The 23709-nt window shown below is 47.2% G+C and overlaps 1 protein-coding gene across 1 annotated transcript in view; it reads left to right on the top strand.

The window, feature by feature from the left end:
- Positions 1–7135: 7135 nt before the first annotated feature.
- The window catches only part of LOC135899458 (muscle calcium channel subunit alpha-1-like), a 934514-nt gene continuing 917940 nt past the window's right edge, over positions 7136–23709 (top strand). Inside the window, exon 1 of the mRNA XM_065428717.2 lies at positions 7136–7566. The gene's annotated coding sequence lies outside the window, so the exon portion shown is untranslated. The remainder of the gene's footprint in view (positions 7567–23709) is intronic.

The following is a 23709-nucleotide window of genomic DNA, read 5'->3' as shown; positions in this document are numbered from 1 at the left end:
TTGTTAGTGGTTTAAATAAGATGTAGTTAGCTTTTTGTAGGCTCAACGCTAATCTATTTGCATGAAGCCAACTATCGAGTTGCATTATGCAGTCAGTTATCGTGTTCTGAAGGGCAATAAATGTGCGCGCAGAAAGAAATGTATTGGTATCATCGGCGTACATTACTAACCTCGGTTGAGCTTGAGATGTCAAATATATCGTTTACGTAGGGTATTAAATTGGGGTTTTACGTGCCATAAGCACGATCTGATTATGAAGCACGCAGTAGTGGTGGACTGCGGAATAATTTGTACCACTTGGAGCTCTTTAACGTGCATTTAAGCCTAAGGTGTTTTCGGGTGTTTTCGCATTTAGCCCCCATCGAAGTGCGACCGCCGTGGCTGGGTTTTGATTCCGCGATACATAGAGCATAAATAACAAGGGCCCTAGAATCGACCTCTGACGCACTTCTTGTTCTACCATAGTAGTGAGGGATATATCACTAATTTTGATACAGCTGCTTTCTGTGAGAAAGATAATTTTTTGAAAGACTTAAGGCCGCACCGCGAATGCCGTAATTGCGAAGTTAGAATAATAAAATACAATGAATAACACAAACAAACGCTTTCCTAAGGTCAATGAAGAGACCAACATTGTAAAGTTTATTTCAGTGTAATTCATTATTTTACTTTAACATGTAATAAAGCGAGCTCAGTAGTTTTCTTTTTCTGAAAACCGTACTGCGCGTCATTTATTACGTGGAGTTATCAAATTAACGAGACGCGTGTTAATAACATTTTCAAAGACTTCAGGCAGCACGGGCGGCAACGAAATCGACCTTTAATTGCACATGTCATTATTGGCACCACCCTTGTGCACTGGGCGTACGCGGCAAAGCTTAAGATCGGAGGGGAAATTTTCAGTTTCAATCATTTGAATAATTATATGCGTTAGCGGTAAAGACAAAAGCAGTGTGTGAGACCGGGCTAGTTGGTATTCTATGCTGAAGTGACTAGCGCAAGAGCGGAGACGGGAAACTAAAAAGGCCACAAGGACAAGCGCTAACTTCCAACTGGTGCTTATTACAAAAAAAGTATGTGTATATACTCTCGTGCACTTGATATTAATCAGTTACAATCGTGCAATTCAACATGGTCACCACAAATATGAACGCACCAAGGCCGCACAATGGCCTAAAGTGACCTCCCACATACAGACTCCAAGTATTCAAATTCCCTAACAGTCAATGTTAGGGATGGCTTGCTAACGCAGTTGCCTTCTGCGATAGCCGCTGCCCCAATGATGAGTCTAGTGTTTTCTTGCGCGTTGCTTGCTATTATTTCTGTTTTTTTAAAAAGCCTGGATGACATTTGCATTGGGAGCAGTGAGGGAGAGAGGGTTTCCTTGGAATTAATTGCTCCCAATGCAAATGTCTATTTATTTATTTTTAGTTTTGATCCTTCTTTATAAGCACCGACTAATCCAGTGCTTGCGAGAATTTTTTTCCTCGGAGGGCATTGAGCAAGTAGGAACTATCCATCATGGATGGTCTTAAGTGGGTAACAGAAAAAACAATATGACTGGTCAAGGTCACTTCGTGCGTAAGCGAGGCCCCAGTTTCCAGTTTCCAGCGCATAATGAAATTGGCTTAGCATATCTGAGTTTATCTTCGCGACTTTTCCTGGGAGTGACGCCTATCACTGTTAAGTGGCAAAAATGTAAAGATAGCAAGGCGATCCCTGGTGTCGAGTGATAGTATACCACTAGTGCAATTATGTTTGGGAGTGTTTGTGATGCTGACATCAAGTAACGTGGCACTGTGGTCGGTAAGACTAACATGTTATGAAATGACATTTGAAAAAGCAAGCGAATCGAGAATAGTTTCCAGCTGTTTGCAAGATGCATCCCCACTGAGCATGTCAATGTTCACATCACCCATGATAAGCAATTTGAATGGTGCTGTGAATTATTGAAAAGAACTTTCCAAAAGTTCATGCGTTTGAAAATAATAAAAGCGCGAAGTTGATAAATGTCTAGCTCTGCAGGAAGAAGAGACATCGCAGTTCTGTAAAGTGCATCCGATAGAATGTCCAAAGCGGAAAAATGTGATATATCAATGTATATCTTGAATTTATTACATTGGTGAAATGCTACTCACATATTAGTGGTCTGTTTGAGAGAAACGTGTAATACATCAATCTTGTCCGCTTTAGATGTACGATTAGATGCAGATGACAGAATTGTGACATCCTTTTTAATGCGGAGTTACAGACTTGTAAACTTGATAGTTGCGCTTCCTGAAAATTTTTTATTTTCAACAACTGTTGTTAAAAAATTCACGGCTCAAAATAGAAAATTCACTACCGACAGTCACCAAATTTTAACTTTTTTTCTTTTAAATGCAACAACCCTCATCAAATGTGGTGCAGTGGTTGCGAGAAAAGCGATTTTTCTTTTCCTATGTATTTAGATAGGAGGCCTCAAGCTAAAGCTTCCTTTTAAGTTTCTTCCCTCCCACAAGGCAGACGATTCTACAAAGCGTCTTCGTCGCTGTCCGGTGACACTTTGCACTCAGGGAGGACAACTTAGAATATATTTGTTTATTACAACAAACTAGCATAACGGCGCTCAAATATGGACTCGTTCGCGCTCTCTCTTCTCATGTCTGCACACTCATTTAGGGACCCTTGCGAAGTGGGGCGGTACCTCTCTTTTAGGTCTTCTCGCTCACATTCTGCTAATCAGTTCTTTTCAGTGTATAGGCGGGACGATCAACAATCCAGACTGTGACCGCCCCCATGTCTTCAGACCCCATCCTATAGTCCGGTTTTTTGGAACACACAGACAAACGTCACTTGAACGCCTCATGGCCCTCTTACTCAAACTTGAGGAATATATCTTAAAAGCACTTCTTGTTGGGCTAGTTGGTAGCTGTTCATTATAAAATATGAAGACGCCAAATAAAGGGACACACACAAGAGAAGAGAACTGTCCCGTTCTATTCACTTGTGTGTCTGTTTATTTGGCGTCTTCATATTTTATAATCGAACTTCAGGTACCTCGGTGCAGCTGGCACATTGCAATGGCATGGACCGCTAACACATAAATAGCCCGGCGGACCATTAATGCCGGACATGCTGCAGAATCGTGCTCGCGTACGACGTCGCCTCCAGGTCTCCCGTTACGCACGTATGCTCGATGGTGTGTAAACTGCGTGTTTCCCACACCGCAGCGGGTGTGCTGCCAACCCCGGCGGTACCAGCTGCCCACAGAGCGCGCCGCTGAGCCGCACGCGCGCGCGATGCGCCGGCCCCTCGTCACGTGCGCAAAGCGTCCGCACATCCCGGGCACCGCACTGGAACGGCGCCATCCGCAGCGGTCCCTATCTCGAAGGGCAGCGCTGTTCTAGGGACACAAACGAGCGTCGACTGCGAAAGAATAAACTATTTAGTAAAGCAATGAAGGGGGCTAGTTGGTGAACGTTCATGGTTATATTGGGCTTAGTTTTACACTGACGATATTAAGTGAAGGACAGGACGTGGACGTACTTAGCGCAAACTACCAACTGTTTAATACTGTTAAAGAACGCGCTTATATACAAGGAGATATGACAAGGTGACGGCGTGTGATCATAGTTCGGGCCAGGCATACATCGTTCACTTGCACCCGTTCGCCCTATCAAAGTCGACCTCAGCTTCGATAAGCGCGATCGACGGAGTGCTTCCGCACGTCTACCCCTGGCACATCTTGCCAGGGCGAACGGGTGCAAGTGAACGATGTATGCCTGGCCCGAACTATGATAACATGCCGTCACCTTGTCATATCTCCTTGTATATAAGCGCGTTCTTTAACAGTATTAAACAGTTGGTAGTTTGCGCTAAGTACGTCCACGTCCTGTCCTTCCCCTAATATCGTCAGTGTAAAACTAAGCGGAATATAACCATGAATAAACTATGCCAGCGCGATCGTCATGAATATGGCCCCTGGATTCCAACGTGGTAGCGTTCAATGCTCACAAGGCTGCTTATGTCAGCGAACTTTACTCGTATCACAGTCGTGGGCTTCGTGCTTCGAATCAAGCTAATTAGATCTTTTTTTAATGCGTACGCATTTCTACGCTTGCCCAACGAGAAAACTGTCCGTCCGTGCCGTAAGACGATCGATTTCAAGATGGCGCCCGCAGCAGCTGGCGAATTCACCTTCGCGCTGCCTCTCGCTTCAATGCGAGAACGCAGAGCACACGCAGCGGTCGGCGCTCGCCGCACTGAGTCCCCACCGCAGATTGCTTTCAGGTAGGGGGCCCGCCGCCGTGGTTGCTTGGTGTTGGGCTGCTGAGCACGAAGTCGCGGGATCGAATCCCGGCCACGGCGGCCGCATTTCGATGGGGGCGAAATGCGAAAACACCCGTGTACTCAGATTTAGGTGTGCGTTAAAGAACCCCAGGTGGTCGAATTTCCGGTGTCCTCCACTACGGCGTGCCTCATAATCAAAAAGTGGTTTCGGCACGTTAAGCCCCGTAATTTAAATTAAGAATGGGGACCGCGGGTCTGCAGCGCACCTGGCGCCGCCACCTCTTGCGTCATCAATTCACCGTGCGCCGCCGTCGGCAGCAGTTCATGGCGCCGCAGCGCTGTCGTGTGTACTGGTCGGATCAAGTTCCATAACATTGATGATGACACCGGGCTGCGTGGAGATGAGCAAGTTGCACAGTGTTTGCGAATACTTAGAGAACTCTGAGAAATGTTTCTGCCTAATCTTTTATGACTACTTCAGCACAGCTTCGAGGTTGTATAGCGAGCCAGATTAAAGAACTTCGTAGATGTACTAAAAAAAATGCTGTCGCATTTATTATTTATTATTTGTAAGTAAGCTGACTATAAGGAATTGAATTTTGTCTGTGGTGTCGAAAATGGAGCTTGCTGCGTGGTTTTCTCTAAAAGAAAAAAACTTCGAAAGCTGCTTCATTTATCTATCCAGGAACATACTGTCAAAGCAATTGCCAGTCGCCTGATTTGTCATGTGTTTTTCTTGCTCAAACGGTCCACCACGTGTGCATCCTATCCAGCAGTGGACCGCGGCTGTCCACAAGCACCAAGTCTTCCGGTAAGTATCTGCTGAATCTTTCTTTTTTCTCGAGAGCCAGCCAATGGATGGACGGACGGACGGACGGACGGACGGACGGACGTATGGATGGATGGATGGATGGATGGATGTTATGAGCGTTCCCTTTGGAACGGGGCAATGGGTTGCGCCACCAAGCTCTTGCTATTATGCTGCCTAATGTCCTACCTAGGTTAAAAAAGAAGTAAAGAAAAGAAAAACCAATATGAACTCCCACAACCAAATTTTCTGACCACCTCTTGCGAACTTTGCTTTTGTACGCCTCCGTCTTCTGTCGTTTCCCCACTTTTCTTCCACCAATCTTCCAATCGCCTCTTACTAATCTCTATTGCGGACATGTTTACTTTCCCCTGCTCTCGCTGAACCCAAGGGCTTCAAGGAGGCCAGCGAGGCCTAATTGCTAGAAACAGGACGCCACCTTCTTTGATCACCTACGTAGCCCCTCAAGGCGCCTTTCTTTTGTCTCTGGAACAGTCCGGTTGTCGTTCTTCCGCCAAGCCAAGCAGCTGTATAACTTTCCGTTCTATTTAGACGCCTTTGACTTGTTCAGGCGCTCCGCGCGCGCGCGCGCGAGCTCACCGCGTGTTTCCTTTCCCTATCTCTATCTCATCTTTCTATTCCCTAATTCCCGTGCCCCAGGGTAGGGTAGCCAACCAGACGCATTTCTGGTTATCATCCTTGCCTTCTCTCTTTACTCCTCCTCCAGACATAACAGATTCAGCAGGATGTTGAAACATCACGGTTTATTTTATTGTTGTTTCTTGTTCTCAGACAGCGATTTGGAAGAAAGGCATAGACCCTCACTTCACTGGGAAGCAGCAAAGAACTGCTCCCCCCCCCACCTCCCTGGTCCCGTGCTGCTTTGTTAAAGAACAAGAACAGTTCCATCCTTTTCAATGTAATTAATTCGACACTGCCTTTCCTGTTCTATCTATCTATCTATCTATCTATCTATCTATCTATCTATCTATCTATCTATCTATCTATCTATCTATCTATCTATCTATCTATCTATCTATCTATCTATCTATCTATCTATCTATCTATCTATCTATCTATCTATCTATCTATCTATCTATCTATCTATCTATCTATCTATCTATCTATCTATCTATCTATCTATCTATCTATCTATCTATCAGTCGACACAACGTTTCTACGAGACTCCGTGACCGAGCGGCATCATTGCCACTTGGAACTTGCAATGTTAAGTCACACGCAGGGCGGCCCATGACCCTCCGACTATTTCGCCGACTTGGTCATCGTGGCTGGAAGCGCAGGAAGCTGTCCTCTTTTTCAATCTGCCTCAGTTTCGCTCATCACCAGAAGATGGCGGAGCCGACCCGTGGCGCGTTTGTGCATCAGTGGGCTTAGGAAAGAGCGCACGTGCAGGTCTGAGGCCGCTTGCTTGGATCAGCTCCTCCAGCATCAGGCCGAACTTTAGAGAGAAAGAGAGTGCGAGTGAGAGAGGAGATATGGATATTCTTTAATAAAAACTCCAGAGGTTTGCCTGGCGGAACGCCTTGCATGCTCTACGGCTGAATGCAGTGATGCATGAAACGGCATACACAGGATAAAAAATAACACACACATAGATCAACGTACAATAATAATGCACCTCGTTGAGAGCAGTGCATCCCACAACAAGTTAAGGCCGAGTCCCAGTGTACACTGCGTTCTCTTCTGTCGTTGCTTTTCTGTCGTGTCCGTACTCGGGCGCCGGCAGTGCTCCCAAACAGGCGGAGGAGGAGAGGGGCGCCTTCTCGCCAACAGGGGTGACTCGAGCGTCAGGAGGTGCGGGAGAAGAAGACGTTCGCGCCCGAGTTGTATAGGGAACCAAAATAGCGGTGCTCCGGTGAGCAAGCACCCCCCCCCCCCCCCCTTGCGCCCTGAGCGGGCCACCCTTTTTCCGGCCCGTAGTTCTACTGGCGGTTCCTCGGCGCCGCTGGTGCCTCGGAATTCTGGCTCTGCAGGCCGCCACTAGCTCCTGTGGAAAGCCGCGGGGGCCGCCAGCCACCCACTCTCCCCGCCCTCTCCGAAGGCCGACGAGCACTTCGTCTTCTTCGGTCGTCCGGGGGCAGCGGAGGACTTGGTTCGGCGCTGCTCCGGCAACGCTGAGGGGAGGACAGAGTACGCGGCGGGGCTCTTCCACAGTCGCGCCTGCCTGCCTTCCGTGCGTGTGTGTGACTCGGCAGTGGGTGCCGTCGTAGCTTGAATTGTTTCGGACCTGCTCCATTGCCACGGCGCCGTGAGTTTACGAAGAGGCTGCCGGAGTCGTCGGCGGCGGTTCTAGGAGGTGTGTCGGAACCCCGCGAGTCAGTGGTACAGGTTCTTCTGGAGTGTTCTCGTGTCTGGATGTGCGGTGTAATCAGTGCGCTTCCACGGTGCTCGGATATAACCGCGCGGTCGCCCCCATTGCCAGCGTCGCCCCAGGGAGGTCGTCCTTGCCGGAGAGCGACGATGAGGTGAGCGCCAGAGAACGGCGACCTTTGCGTCGTTCACGTGGGCAACTCGGAGCACCGAACTGATTCCGGTGCTTCAGCAATTTGCTTTCACCGGTCGTCACTTTCACGGGTCACCGGCGCGCATATCTGTTCCGGATGCGTGTGGCCACAAGTTGCCCACGTGCTCGCGCTGTCGGCTTACGTCAGTTACACGCCGGCGCTCTTGTGCAACGTTATCTCCCGTGAAGGACGGGTCAGACTAGAGAGATGCATCCAATTTCTGGGGTTTATGAAGTCATACGGTCGGCCGAAATAGATAATGTTAAAATAACTCAAGTTTCAAGTAGCGTGGGCATACATAAAGCGAAATGCCGCTTAGTACTATCGTGAAACCTTCAAAAGCGATATTGTGCAAGAAAGTTAACCGACCGAACCGATTCGTCCCGTCCGCACGCCGAGACTAGGGGGAGCTACCTTACCGCGAAAGTGTGTGCTTGTATTCATGGGCGACTAGGCTGTACCTCGTGCAGGCTATGTATTATGCAATGAAAGCAATAACGAAAAGGGTCGCCGCCGTCTTCCTTGAAAGAAGCGGAGGCCCATAACAGGGCATGCAACTTACCCGTACGCACGTGTCCATCCTACCCGAAGCAGGGACTGGGGTGTGCCTAGTAGCACAAGGTTGGGGAAAAATGGATCCCTAAAAGCGAGGAGCGCGCATTTGTGGCCCACATCTCTTGATGCGAACGCCGTAACTTCGTCGCTGGAGGCGGGCACTTGCATTTTGCGGCAAAAGTGCATTCGACGCTCCACACGAGACTCCTCTCCAAAGACCCAACCAGCCCGAAGTGGCTCCTCTCCCGTACCTGACGAGTACCGCCATGTGGAGCACGACGTTCCGGAATCGCCACGTCACAGAGGGCACCGCGTTATTTTCAGGGTGTGCGTGTTGCAGCCTTCCGCGTTCAGGAACAGCGGTCGCGTCGACGTTGTCCCTAAAACAACGCAACCTCTTTGCCGCGCTCCCCGTTTGGTTCAATGGTGCCCACGTCTACTGCATCCGCGCTTGCACTTGCGCTCACGCATGCACACACACATTTCCAAGGCGCCGAAACAATGCGGTTTAATGACGCGCATTTTTATCATAGAGGCGTTTGATCTGGCATAAGCTGACAGATTCCGTATATTTATGTAGCACTCCGGCCATGCTAGGACCAGAGGAACGAACCTGCGCTTCCATATATGATTTTATTTATTTTATTTATTCATACCTCAAATACCCAATTTGGGGTTGTACAGTAGGGGTGGGCATATTTAGGTCATCTTTTCAATACCTCGAACGATGAACGACTGGAGTGGTGCACCGCTTCAGCAGGTAGATGATTCTAGTCTTTAGCTGTTTGAAGAAAGAAACAGTTAAGATGAGCGGTGGTGCAAGCTGGAGGGGGATAAACAGCCTTTCAATGGCTATGACGGGATGAAGTGCGGTGCACAGGCGTGATGTCAGCCTGGTGAAGCAGCGAGCGATAACATTTCTAAATGAGGCACAATCTTGCTGTTTTGCGGTGGTGCTCGAGGGTTGGAAGGTTCAGAGATGACTTAAGTTTAGTAACGCTATAGTGTGGTAAGAGTAGTCAGAATGAATGAACTTTGCTGCGCGATTATGTATGGATTCCGGTGCTGTTTCCAGGTTATATTGGCATGGGTCCCACACTGGGCATGTGTATTCCAGTTTGAGTCGAACAAGTGTTAAATATGCGAGTAGTTTTACTGAGGGGGGAACAAGACGAAGATTACGGCGCAGGGTATAGCATAGTACATGAGTGGCATCATTGCTAATGCCGCAGATGTGTGAGGACCAACCGATGTTACTGGACAAGTTAATATCTTGGTACTTTTAAAAAGTCACAGCACACATTTCAGAAACGGTGATAACGTAATTAGCTGAAATAAATGATTGGCGACGGTGGAAAGTAAGTAGCGACGTTTTTTCGACGTTGAGAGACATTAGCCAATTATTACACCAAGTTTGAATGACGTTAGGGTAGGACTGGAGAGCGCGAGAATCAGTGATATGACGATAGAGTACGCAATCATCAGCAAATAAACGAATTTTGGAAGAACAACCTCTCGGTAAGTCGTTAATATATATTAAGAGGAGTAGTGGCTCCAGGACTGTGCCCTGCGGCACGCCGGAGGTGAGGAATGGGTGATAAATTAGACAAGCATTGGTTAGCGTAAACGAACTGCTGACGGTTAGTCAGGAAGTTGCGTATCCATTGGAGAACACATTGGTTAAGATTAAGACGCGATAGTTTTAGGAGGAGCCGTTCATGAGGAACCTTTTCGACAGCTTTTTGTAAATCTAGGAAGAGGGCATCGATGGGTACGTTTTGATCAAGATGTGAGCTGATGTCATTAACGAAGAGAGCTCGTTGAGCCTCGCAGGACATTCTTTTCTGAAAACAATGTTGATTAGAATTAAAGAAATTAGCGGATTTTAGATAATTTACAATATGAGAATAAATGAGTGTTTGGAACAAACACTGGTGAGGGAAATTGGACGGTAGTTGCAGCACGATGATGGTGATCCTTTTTTGGTACTAGAATTATCTTACCTATTTTCCAGTCTTGCGGCACCGCTTCAGATGATAATTATTGCTGAAAGATACGGCACAAAAATACACTAGAGATGTGCGCAGTGTTCTTAAGCATTTTGGAATTGATTCCATCGATGCCGGCCGAGGATGTTTATTTGAGGGATTATATTAGCTTGGTGATACCACGTATGCCTCAAGTGTTATGTCTGGCATGGTTGGGTGGTTGAGGTAAGGACAGTCTCGGAGGTTAGGTTCAGAAGTGGACACGGTAGAGAAGACACATTTTAGTACTGCGGATACTTTATGATCGGGAACACGGTAGGGAATCGTGTTCACGACCATAAAGAATCTGAAGTACTAAACTCTGTCTTCTCTTCCGTGTCGTTATCATATAATAATAATGGTTCACGGTTATTAGGGCTAATGCATTTGCAGAATTATTTGGGATTGTTTTGCAGTATGTTAAGGAGTGTTGTTAACTAGAAGGTTCGTTTAGCTGTTGCGGCCAAAGAATCAAACGCCTTTTCACTGCCGTAATATTTTTCCCAGACAGGAGTGGTGTTGGAATGCTTGGCTTTGCGAAATAGTCTTTTCTTTTTATTGTTTAGTCGTTTTAATGTGTTTAATGTTTAATGTGCTGTTGAACCATGGGGACGATGGTCGCTCGGTTAAGGTGGTAGTTGGTATGTACGTCTCGGTGATTTCGATTATTTTATTTTTCAAAAGCGTCCGGTTGGCATGTACTGTGCGCTTCGCGAAATATGTAATGTACCAGCTGTAAAATTCGGTTAGTGCATTGTTAGTACTGATGGAATCACCTTTATAGTAAACATATTTTCTTGTTTGTTTTTGTTTTTTACTTTGAGGTAGTTCCCAGGATAATTCTTCATGCAGTACTGAGTGGTCACATAGTTCTGGTAGATGTGTTACAGAAGAAACCCTGTCGGGATGGGATGTTAAGATAAGATCGAGTATGTTAGAGCACTGTTCGTTTTTTCACGTTGGGGTAGATACTAGCTCCGTCAAACTGAACGCGAGGCATGTGTTAAGAAAAAAACATTCGAGTTTATTCTTAGACAGTGTTATGGCTGGTTCAGGCCATGTTATATCAGGAAAGTTAGTCACCTAAGAGGAGTAGTTGCGCATAACTAAATGACGTCGTAGCAGTTTGCAGCGCCTCGTGGAAGTGAATAGTGAAGGAAGCATCTGAGTCGGGGGTAGATAGCATACACCGATAATAATTTGGCGGTATGAAGAATTGCACAATACGAATAAAATTTCTAGAGGTGAAGTGATATTGCCAATGGAGAAACAGAGGCTGCGATGAGCAGCGATCTGAACATCTCCTCCGCGTTGGCCTATATGATCCCACCTAAAAATGAGGGAGGAATTAATTAAGCCCTGCGTTATCGACGCTGGAATTCAGACACGTTTCTGTTACTACGAGAAGCTTACAATCAGAAGAATCGATGAGGCTACAGAGGGCTTCACGTTTGGGCAACAAGCTTTTAATGTTAGCATAAACAAATTATACAGGGATGCTATCTGGTTTTGCGGTAGTGGGTGATGGTAGCTATGAAGTTGATATAACTCTATTTGTAGTGTTATCATACTTTTAAGTTCTGTTCTCCATGATTAGTTTATCGTACCGAAGTTTAGAACGCTTCTGCTGCGACTTGCCTAGCTCGATTAGTTGTTTACGTGCATGCCGAGTGTTAGCTGAGTTGTCTTCTGATATGCTGTGGTTGGACCCTCTTAGTTGGTTAGCATTTGAAGGAATACGTTGTTTTACTTTGAAATGTGCTGATTTGGCAATCATAGGTCTGCTTCCATTTGAGTTGTATTGCCAATTCTATGAGTGCGCTCAATATCCAAAGGGTCTAACTTGATGCTAAGCTTAGAAGTACAAAGTTCCGCAATCTTGTTCTCTGATTCTTGCCACGTTTCCCGCCCAGTATCAGCTACCCCAAAAACACAAGGTTGGAAGGACGAGCCCTATCTTCTGAATCGTTTAGTTGTAATATGTCGGAAATGGCTTTTGTGTTTGCATCGACCACTGTCCTGATGCAACTAACTTCGGTCTACAGTGCAGGGACGGACGAAACATCTTCAATTTTTGTTAGTCGCCTTTTAATGTCGTCAAAAATATTATCCTGCTGCGATAGTTTAGTTCGAATTGATTTCATTGCCCTTAGAAGACACGCCTGACCCAAGCTTATTTCCTCCAATGCTGCAATTATGTCACAGGATGCCTGCGTAGAACTGGAGCGGTTGTTACGGCCTGGATTCGATTCTACGTCGCCAGAGAGAGCAAGAAGTTGTAGGATGACAGACGTGCAATCGCGAACAATTGTAATGCAGCAGCCTGGGCTTGACAGCACTAGGAAAGCGGCATAGCGGGAACGACGCGCATAAATAGTGCAATTGGTTGTTGCCTGTAATGCGAAAAGGCGTCGGGCATCAGTGAACCGCATTGTCCGAGTGCTGCCAAGCCCACTGACGAGAGCGAGGGGGTGACGTGTTTTAAGCGTGAAGGTTGATGTGTGTGTCGATGCGTCGGCTGAGGCAGGGTGGCATGGAGACGATAAATGCGGCGAATTTCCGTTCAAAGGCGGTGCGGCGCAGTAGTCAACGCCGCTTGCGTCGATTTTGGAGCATTGGAGGCTAGACGAGGTGGGCCCGTCTATTGATAATATCTGCCATGATAATATCTGCAAAGTGTTTCGATCGACGCGCTGGTGACTAGCTGCGATACTATTTATTCTTTCACTAATTTTGCTGTAGTACCAGCGAACGTAGACATATTACTTTCAAGAACTCGACGGTGGCACATACTTCTGACTATCTTTGCGATGTCTACCGTGGCAGACCTGTTGTTTGTCTGGAGACGTATGAAGGACTTGCATAACCGAAATGTGTTCGGAAGCACACTTTGTTGAGCTGTAACTGATGCCCGTTTAAATGAATTTAATGCTACACGAGGAAACAAACGGAAGAAAAACACGTACATACGCGAGAACATACAGGCACCGAACAGCGCCAGTTTCGAGTATCTAGGTGCATGTGCGTGCGAGTGCGAGTGCGCGCGCGCGCGCGTGTGTTTGTGTGCGTGCGTGTGTGTGTGTGTGTGTGTGTGTGTGTGTTTGCGTGCGTGTGTACATGTGTTTTCGTGCTTGTGCCTACGAGTTAAATCACGTGTTTCAGCAAGCACGAACTAGCCCAGGAGCTCCGAACTTGATAGAGGCTCCAAGCCTCGTACTGGAACGCCATGACCGAATTTGACCCAGTGACTCCACCAATGTAAGGTAACTTGCCACATGGGTGCAGTCAGTAAACAGCAGAAAAGACCACGCGGTTGCAGCGAACTGCGAGATGCATGTGTTAGCCATGCACATCCTAAAGGGATACCAAAATGATCTGAAAAGGCAATGAAACTTAATCGCTAAGGTCGTTCTCGGCATTTTGTTCGGACGGATAAATGAATCCAGAGGGGCTTAGTGAAGGACATTCTAGAATGACCTAGGGATGCTGGCAGGTTCCACACAGCGGCAGATCCAGGATCCTATCCCCCCTCCGGTCGACCGGCCAGTGGTTCCACCTCCCGCACTCTAGAAACGTCCTTGCGTTTTGTGGGGCAGGCGAAGCAAATGAGAAACGCCCGTGTTTCCTCCAACACTGACTGGCGAAGGCGACACACGACAGCGAAAGAGATCTGTTGAGAAACGCACACGGCGTAATCTCGACCGGCAGAATTGTTTTTCGACTGTGTTTTCTGCCCCCATGTAACCGTACCAACTTTTCCAACCTCGTTAAACAGGAGTCCTAAATTCCCGGTTGCATCGAACGCCCAGGGGCCGTCTTTTTAGCTGCAATCTTTAATAACGAGGGCTCTTCTCGACATTGGTGTCCTAACGTTGCGTGCCAGCGTCGGATCTTGATTGCTAACGCGCTATTTGCTCGTGTTCACTGCCGTAACGTATCGCAAGTGGTAGCGGGTCAGTGCCTCTGACAAAAGATTTCAGAGCCAGAAAATGTGTTAGCTGTATACGAAGAAGAAGTTGGCGGGAATCTCTTTCATTAAATTGCGGTTGCCATAAACAGTCTCTACAATGACGGGCCAAGTTTATTACTCCTCCTCCCACAGGCGGACGTTTACGCGCCGACCTGTCTGGCCATTGTAGATTTTGCCACGTGACAAAGGCAGCCTATATACACCACACTTGTTCTGCAATTCGCGAACTGGGTCGAATGCGTCACAGCGCAACCCTTGCTGGCACTTGCGTTGCCGGCGCGCCTTCGTACTTTATAGGTTGTTCTTGCATAGCTTTTCAGGCGTCAAAAAGCAACATCTTGGACATATATTTTGCCCACGCTTTTCGAACCGTGAGGGATGCCATGAACGTTAGGCAGCACGGCCGGTCTTTTTCGTCTGACCAGTTACGCGTACAGCTTTGCTCTTCCGCCGGCTCTACCCATCGAATCAATTTTTCGCACATCCAGGCAATGACATGACGTCGTTACGCGGCACTTAACAGCTTTTATAGAGGGGTCTGCAGGCTATGCGATATGGCTTCGCTGCACCTTCGAGACACTGCAGCTTTCAGGCAAGCAACCGCAATGCCGTCTTTGATGATTTTGGAGTGCCCCGAGATGTACGGCAGTAAAAGCTTTTCGCTTCTGGGACTATACCTCCAACGCAGTTGCTGCTCCTGAAGTGATAGCCTTAGGTCTCGAAACTGCAGCTCCCCGTCTTTTAGAGCCCCGATGGTGAAGTTAAGCTCCCCTTTCCTTGAACAGCTTCAGTATACCGACTAGTCAATGCTGAAACAGGCCTACTTCCACAAAAATGAGCTACTCATCAAAGTAAAGGAAGAACTGTACGACCAGTCCTGTGACATCCTTATTTAGCATCCGATCAAACTTGCCCGAGAAAACGTTACGTAGGGCTGTAGCAACTTTGGACAAAGGCCCAATTTTCGTGTGCGGAGTTCATCCTTCCAAATGAGAAGCATAGACTTGAGGTATAAAGGCAATAGCCCCAATAAGGACTCAACAGACATTGTATACTTCAAAATAAAATACTGCTCGGCATTGTTTCTGTGATACATAGCTCAACAGACCTCATCAAATCACAATGATCCACGAAATAATACGTGTCTTCGTTATCGATACCGAACATTCCACGTCCTTAAGGATAAGACTCTGACAGAAACTGCACCACGTCTCCGGAATTCGCTACCAGCAAGGCATGTACAATATTGCGAAGGCACATTTTTTCCCCTCAGAAAGCCTGACACGGCATATTGCCAAGTGTCCTCTTCTGATACGATGGCTTGCGAAGGAACTTAGAGTTTATGTGTTCTTGCGCTGAAAAAAAAAGAGCTCTATTCAGTTTGCATTTGTAACTGCTGAGGCCGCATCGGCGTTTTCAGCGCAAATTTCAGTCCATGTGTATGTAAGTACACGTGATTGCAATAAAGCGTCAGATACGGATCATTCTGCAGCGTTCTGCGGCGGCTTTCTTCTGGAGTACAATTTGCGTTGCTTTTCACCGCGATTTCAATGCGAAACTTTTTTTTTCTTTTTTGAGAAGTCGGACGGGCTCTGGCGCTATCTGGTCAGTGGTTGAAGATCAGAGGTGACTGTTGTGTACTACGTGCGGACGGGGACGCGCCCAGGCGCGCAGCGTGACGAGCAGGAAGGCCAACGGGCTGCGGAACAGAGAATGCTTTATTCAGAACATCGCGTGCTTCTTATACACGCTGGCGGTTGCTTATCCGCTTCTGATAACAAACACTGAACGACGCCTGTCGGCGCTATCACAGTGAGGAGGTGGGTGAACGCAAATGAGAAAATGTTGTGGTAGCGAGTTGTGTGATCTTTGTTCATTCTCTGTACGCACACAGGAGCGGAGCTATCTCAACGACGGGGTTCATGACAGGGCTGAGAACTTCTGCACGTAAGCTGGCTCTGTGGTTACGGCTTCCTTCTGCCGAGTTGGCGGATTCCATTCGAGGCCACGGCAGCTGTATTCTGATGAGCGCGGGCGGAAGAAAAAACAAGCGCTCGTGTACTGAGCTATGCATATAAGTTTGAAGAAGCCTAGTTGGTCAGAATTATTAATCGGGACACTTATATCACGGTGGCCTCAGAGGCCTGCAAAAATTTAAGCTTTCTAATAACGGATCCAGTATAACTGCATTCCTTAAATGGCGGAGGGGATATTCGCTAATTAAACTATTTGCGGTAAGTTTACGAATACTTCATCTATGCCTCAATTGTATGGACTTGGTCAAGTGTAAAGGTGAAGCCAAAATGCGACAACCTTGACCTGGGCTGTAGTGGACGCGAGGCATATGACGCAACGCATAGCGCACGCTGCACCGCTCAGCGTGCGATGATTCAGTGCGATCATACGCACTGCATGAAAATTCTCACCAATGTGGCATTTATTCAACCACGCATATTGACTGATACGATTTAGACATATTGCATCTGTGTGTGCTGTTAGAGTTAAATTTGAATATTCCTCGTTGCAGCATTATTCGTAATAATAGTGTCACAACCTGTCGCGGCCATTCCAACTAAACACAAAAATATGCATATCTTTCGTTTTCCTGTCGCCGCAGACGACGCGCGCTTTTAATCTAGTTTCGTCAGAACGCACAGACGCTAACTGGTCCGCAGGAAAGCCTTTCTAAATTTCAGTGTGGTAACTCTGGACAACTTGTGTTCCCAGCAGTCCTCACAATGCGAACAAAGTTTTTTTTTTCTTCCTGATGCTCAAAGCGCCAGTGCGCGAGCTTTTGCTCCTGAGTATCGACAATCTCCCGATGCCTGGCGTCTGCGGGCTGTCGCACGTGTCTATGACGTCATAGACCGAGGCAAGATCGAGAGGGTCTCGAAAGCCACAGGATAGAGCGAGCGATCCCTTTTGCCTGGTAGTGGGCTCCCCACTGCATGCAGCGGAATGATATTTAGTGCACACGTTCGTAGCAACACTACACATATCGCGAATGTTTGCTTATCGTCTTAAAGTGGCGCTGTACGACCTTTTAAACGTGCCTCCGTTTGAGAATGACTCCGTATCTCTTTTGCCTAACGTGGCAGTTTCATTGTTCCGGTTTAGGACATTCGTTCTCGAGACATCGCTTCTCGGTGCGGCGACCTATTGGTGGCCGCAGCGGGCGCGTGGTTCAGGACACGTGGTCTGGCAACTTGCAGCAGAAGTCAGCAGCATGTGTGTAGAACTGAGTGAGCGTCCCGTGATGTGGCGGTGTGGCGCAGAAGATGACATCGGGACACAAATTGTATCGGCCTTCCTTGCAGAAGTTGCAGTAACGACATGGCACCCCAGGTTCGATTGCCACACGATCACCTGGCTTCAAGTGCTTGAAATCCTTGCCAGTTTTTACCACGGTGCCACTGCTTTCATGGCCAAGGACCATTGGCTCGCGAACAGTGAAGTTGCCGATGGCTCCGTGAGTCCAGTAGTGCACGCCCGAGCCTCAGATGCCGACTGAATGCACCTTTATTTGGACATCGTTATCACCAGGTATGGGTCGCTGTTCCAATCGGAGATCGTCCTTCTTGTAAAGCACAGCAGACAGGTTGTCGGCGTTTGCACCAGCCATAGTTGACGTAATGATGCGTTATTTCACTTCGAGTGCACACCTTAGAACACTTTCTTATGGGCTCGACAGAAAAAGTTCGCCAACAGCCCAGACGTCGTCTGGAATGTCGGTGTAAATCAGGGCGTACCGTCTCGAAGCTCGGGTGGCTGTCTAGGCGCTTCCACGCTTCAACTCCGATCACGTCAAGCGGTTTGCTTTGGCTCAACGCCTCCAGACTACACCGCCAAGGCCACTTTTGCAGCCGGCACCAAGTCGCGCGGGTAACTCCATTAATGAAAACAGCTGGCGAGTGGTTCACGCGCCAGCTGCAGTTGAAGACCGCTTCTGCTTTATTCACCACTACGCGGAATTGTGCGGGAGTTGTGTCAGGGCAGGACTCCTCAAAGTATAACTGAAGCCCATGTCGGTCTTTCGCATTGTCTAGTCCGTCTTGCCAGCTGTGGTATTGTGGTGGCATTAAAGGAATACTATTTAATAGGAATGGGTGGGAGTGGGCGCACGCTTGGCAGTCCTGTAAAGACGGAAGAACGAAATAATTGCTGCCACGCGGCCTTGAATTTCACTCTTTGGCCCCTTTTGCCATCGTGGACTTTGACAACGCCTTTTGGGACTTCTAATTAGCCGATTTCAATGGTGTCCCAGCTATCTTGAGCGAAAGCTTCAAAACTTTTTCGCAGTAGTCTAACGAGACGTCATTAAAGGTTTGTTGGCTACTTTAGGGGCAAGTGACACTACTTTTGTGTTCTAACCGCATAGTTGGCCAAAAATTACGAATTGCACTTGTGGGGCCTGTAGTCTCGAAACAGGCTAAGTTGGTCACAGAGGATGCCGCAGTTGAGGGCTCCCGCCTAATTTCGATAACTTCTTAAACGCGCGCCTCGATTAATCAAGTTTGCCAATGTCACATTTAGGGAGAAACTTCCAATTAGCAGGCTGAGAAAACGTCGGAGTAGGTATCAACTTCCTGCCTACTACGCACCATTTTTCTTTCCATCTCATACAGAAAGTTCGTGAAATACGAAATCGACCCCCGCGACCACGCGTATGTACGCCGCGGTCGTAGCTGACGTCAGGGGTGCCGCGCGTAGCAGGCTCCGATGGGGAATCCACGCCCGTGGTCCGGTCACACTTGTGCAATCCAACGGAAGAGGCTCTGTGGTAACACAAGAATGCGCAAACTGAGCAACCCATGATCAACACGGCCCGCAACTCTACATGTGACAACTAACTCGGTAAAAAAAAAAAAAAAAACTAATTACGCAGATCTTCGCACTGTATGAATCGATGTTACGCGAATCGCTTTGCAGGTAACTGGCTATCCAGCGTCGTTTGGGGTTTCTGCAAAGTGTTGCCAGGTGTCGTTTATGAAGTCATGTCATGCATTTGTGTCGTTCCATGCATGTCATACATGTGCTGATATATGTATGTGCAGTAAAAACACTGCGCCATCCCGACTAGTGGCCCAAGCTAGTAAAGACAACTTCGGTCACTGGATTGGCATAAAAGCCTGTAGACAGATAGATTCAAAGCGCCCAAAGCCGGCAAAGAATGCTTCGCATTAAAAACGCGAACGCACGGCATGTTCAACAGCACTGCGTCGCGCAAGCGCATCTCTTGCAGGCTTCGTTTATGAGACGAAAAAAAAAAAAGGATATTGCGTAATATAACCCGAGGTAACTATTTCAGAGTGTGACATTTCCTAGAACATCCTAGGACAGTGTTTTCATTGAAAGCTTTTTCTTCAATTTTCTTGACTCCCAGTTTAAGCTGATGTCCGACTTTCTTTTGTTTTCTTTCTTTCGTTAAGTAGCGCTTTTTTACGTCATAATTAGTATTTCCTTGTTCATTGAGAAAAAAAAAGTAGCCAATGCCGCCTAAAGGCGCTAACATCTCCTAAATGTCATAAATATTAAAAAAAACATAAATTCGGTTAAGCTGGACGCTTGGGTTATATGCCGAACATTATGCAAGTGCATGGTTCATTTCCCACAGACCCTACGCAAAAAAATAAATAAATAAATATTAAGAGAGAGAGAAAGAGGGGAAAATTAAGCTCGGTGCCCTTTCACTCTGTGAACAAGGATGAAGAGCGAAGCTCTGTATGTGGGCCCCTTAATTGCGAACTTCATCTACGCCGCGGGTCAGCCCGGCATTGCACTATCTTCGGGATCGGCCCACGTATAGGGAGTGCTTAACGCCAGCTTCATCTCCACCGCGGGTCGGCGCGGCATTCCGCCATCTTCGGTATTTTGTGTCTACATGGCTGCAATCTTGGAATAACTAGCCCTTCGCAGCTTCGCTGTAAAAGAAAGGAAGCAAGGCAGCCGTGTTACTCGCACGAGTCTATTTGGGTAAATCGAACTTCCGCGGTCGTCACCTATATCCTTGCTATACTGGACTCAGTGAAAGGCCCAGAGCGAGCTCTCGCTCCGTCGTAAGCGAATGGTGTTTCTGTGTACATAAACTACGCGTACACGCGTGTTTCTGTGTACTACGCGTGTTTCTGTGTGCATAAACGGCGAGACCAGAAATGAAATAGATTTCATACTCTGCGCTAACCCTGGCATCATACAAGATGTGGACGTGCTCGGCAAGGTGCGCTGCAGTGACCACAGGATGGTAAGAACTCGAATTAGCCTAGACCTGAGGAGGGAACGGAATAAACTGGTACATAAGAAGCCGATTAATGAGTTAGCGGTAAGAGGGAAAATAGAGGAATTCCAGGTCTATCGCAAACTATCGCAGGAGACGAAAGATCTATCAAACCAGCAAACTATCGCAGGAGACGAAAGATCTGATCAAGAAACGCCAATGTATGAAAGCCTCTAAACCTACAGCTAGAATAGAACTGGCAGAACTTTCGAAGTTAATCAACAAGCGTAAGACAGCTGACATAAGGAAGTATAATATGGATAGAACTGAACATGCTCTCAGGAACGGAGGAAGCCTAAAAACAGCGAAGAAGAAACTAGGAATTGGCAAGAATCAGATGTATGCGTTAAGAGACAAAGCCGGCAATATCATTACTAATATAGATGAGATAGTTCAAGTGGCTGAGGAGTTCTATAGAGGTTTATACAGTACCAGTGGCACCCACGACGGTAATAGAAGAGAAAATAGTCTAGGCGAATTCGAAATCCCAAAGGTAACGCCGGAAGAAGTAAAGAAAGCCTTGGGAGATATGCAAACGGGGAAGGCAGCTGGAGGGGATCAGGTAACAGCATATTTGTTGAAGGGTGGTGGGCAGATTGTTCTAGACAAACTGGCCACCCTGTATACGCAGTGCCTCATGACTTCGAGCGTACCGGTATCTTGGAAGAACGCTAACATAGTCCTAATCCATAAGAAAGTGGACGCCAAAGACTCGAAAAATTATAGACCGAACAGCTTACTGTCCGTTGCCTACAAAGTACTTACTAAGGTAATCACAAATGAAGTCAGGAACACCTTCGACTTCTGTCAACCAAAGGACCAGGCAGGATTCCGTAAAGGCTACTCAACAATAGACCATATTCACACTATCAATCAGGTGATAGAGAAATATGCGGAATATAACCAATCCCTATATATAGCTTTCATTGATTACGAGAAAGCGTTTGATTCAGTCGAAACCTCAGCAGTCATGGAGGCATTACGGAATCAGGGTGTAGACGAGCCGTATGTAAAAATACTGAAAGATATCTATAACGGCTCCACAGCCACCATAGTCCTCCATAAAGAAAGCAACAAAATCCCAATAAAGAAAGGCGTCAGGCAGGGAGATACGATCTCTCCAGTACTATTCACAGAGTGTTTACAGGAGGTATTCAGAGACCTAGATTGGGAAGAATTGAGGATAAAAGTTAATGGAGAATACCTTAGTAACTTGCGATTCGCTGATGCTATTGCCTTGCTTAGTAACTCAGGGGACCAATTGCAATGCATGCTCACTGATCTGGAGAGGCAAAGCAGAAGAGTGGGTCTAAACATTAATCTGCAGAAAACTAAAGTAATGTTTAACAGTCTCGGAAGAGAACAGCAATTTACAATCGGCAGCTAGGCACTGGAAGTCGTAAGGGAATACACCTACTTAGGGCAGGTAGTGACGGCGGATCCTTATCATGAGACGGAAATAATCAGAAGAATAAGAATGGGTTGGGGTGCGTTTGGCAGGCATTCTCAGATCATGAACAGCAGGTTGCCATTATCCCTCAAGAGAAAAGTATATAATAGCTGTGTCTTACCAGTACTCACCTACGAGGCAGAAACCTGGAGGCTTACGAAAAGAGTTCTACTCAAATTGAGGACGAGGCAACGAACTATGGAAAGAAGAATGATAGATGTAACGTTAAGGGATAAGAAAAGAGCAGATTGGGTGAGGGAACAAACGCGAGTTAATGACATCTCAGTTGAAATCAAGAAAAGGAAATGGGCATGGGCAGGACATGTAATGAGGAGGGAAGATAACCGATGGTCATTAAGGGTTACAGACTGGATCCCAAGGGAAGGGAAGCGTAGCGGGGGGGCGGCAGAAAGTTAGGTGGGCGGATGAGATTAAGGAGTTTGCAGGGACGGCATGGACACAATTAGTACATGACCGGGGCTGTTGGAGAAGTATGGGAGAGGCCTTTGCCCTGAAGTGGGCGTAACCAGGCTGTTGATGATGATGATGATGATGATGAAACTACGCTAGTGTCGATGGCTATGCGAAAACATGCAGGACTCGCAGCATAGGAACGTTAGTGAAGGAGGTTCCCGAGATGCCTTGAAGGCTCGTGACAATGATCAGGACGTTATACCTAAACTACACTAGAACAAGTGGTGCTCACATGTGCTGCAGCTGATATATCTCGCATAATTTTGCCTAACGTGAGAGCCTAACGTGCGCGCGCGCGCGCGTGTTTGTGTGTGTGTGTGTGTGTGTGTGTGTGTGTGTGTGTGTGTGTGTGTGTGTGTGTGTGTGTGTGTGTGTGTGTGTGTGTGTGTGTGTGTGTGTGTGTGTGTGAGCTTGGCACTTAACACTGCGATGCAACTAGAATATGATGAAAAACTTTATCCCCCTTTAAAGAGAAGGGGCCAACGGAATAGAGGGTGGAGGTAGGAACTACTTGAAGTAGGCCTCCTCTATACTCAGCCCACTCCAGGATGGCCTCCTGAAGGTCGGGCCTCGAGCTGGCAAGGCAGCCTCCCACTGCTGCTCACTAGATATTAATTACTTGAGAACATGGGGAAGGGGGTGCTTAGTGCACCCCCACATGATGTGGTTTAAGTCTGCTTTGGGAGAGACACAGAATCTACAAGAGGGAGAAAGGTAAATGAAACATTTTGTGGCTTCTGGTAATGTAAACTTCTCACATGGGAAACAGACTTTCTTGACCCCTTCAAGTTCGGCTTAACGTAAGCCTACTGTGTTTCTGGAATTGAATATCACTTATGAATAGTTATCCAATTAGCAAGAATACAAAACAGGCCGCCAGTTCAATCCCGGCCGCGAGAGGGGGGAACGCAAGGCCACCCGTGTACAGCGCATTGGGTGCTCGTTAACGCATCACCCGTTGTCCAAATTAATTCGTAACCCACCTCTAGGGAATGCCTTATAATCAGATCGTAAGGCTGGCACGTAAAGCACCCAGAATTTAACTTATATCTTACAGTACCAAACATAATGCGAGTTGATCTATAGAGTAGTAAACAACGTATCCTTTAGTCGCGTCCTCGTAGCGTGCACCCAAGTTTATTTGAGCCTTGGCTCAAGTTAGATGGGATATACTGCGAGTAAAAACACTGCATATGGTATTCTAAAAGAACTGAATGTACAAACTTGCAGGTATTGAAAACCTTTACCGCACAAAAAAGAACACTCAAATTTACAATCATTGAAATATGTGACGTCACACTAAACGCGCCATGGTTCGAGCTAAAATTCAAACCGGGAACTTCGACTTTGAACA

Source organism: Dermacentor albipictus, chromosome 6 (assembly GCF_038994185.2).
Source record: "Dermacentor albipictus isolate Rhodes 1998 colony chromosome 6, USDA_Dalb.pri_finalv2, whole genome shotgun sequence".
Taxonomy (NCBI): Eukaryota; Metazoa; Arthropoda; class Arachnida; order Ixodida; family Ixodidae; genus Dermacentor; species Dermacentor albipictus.
This window is presented reverse-complemented; position numbering and strand designations above follow the sequence as displayed.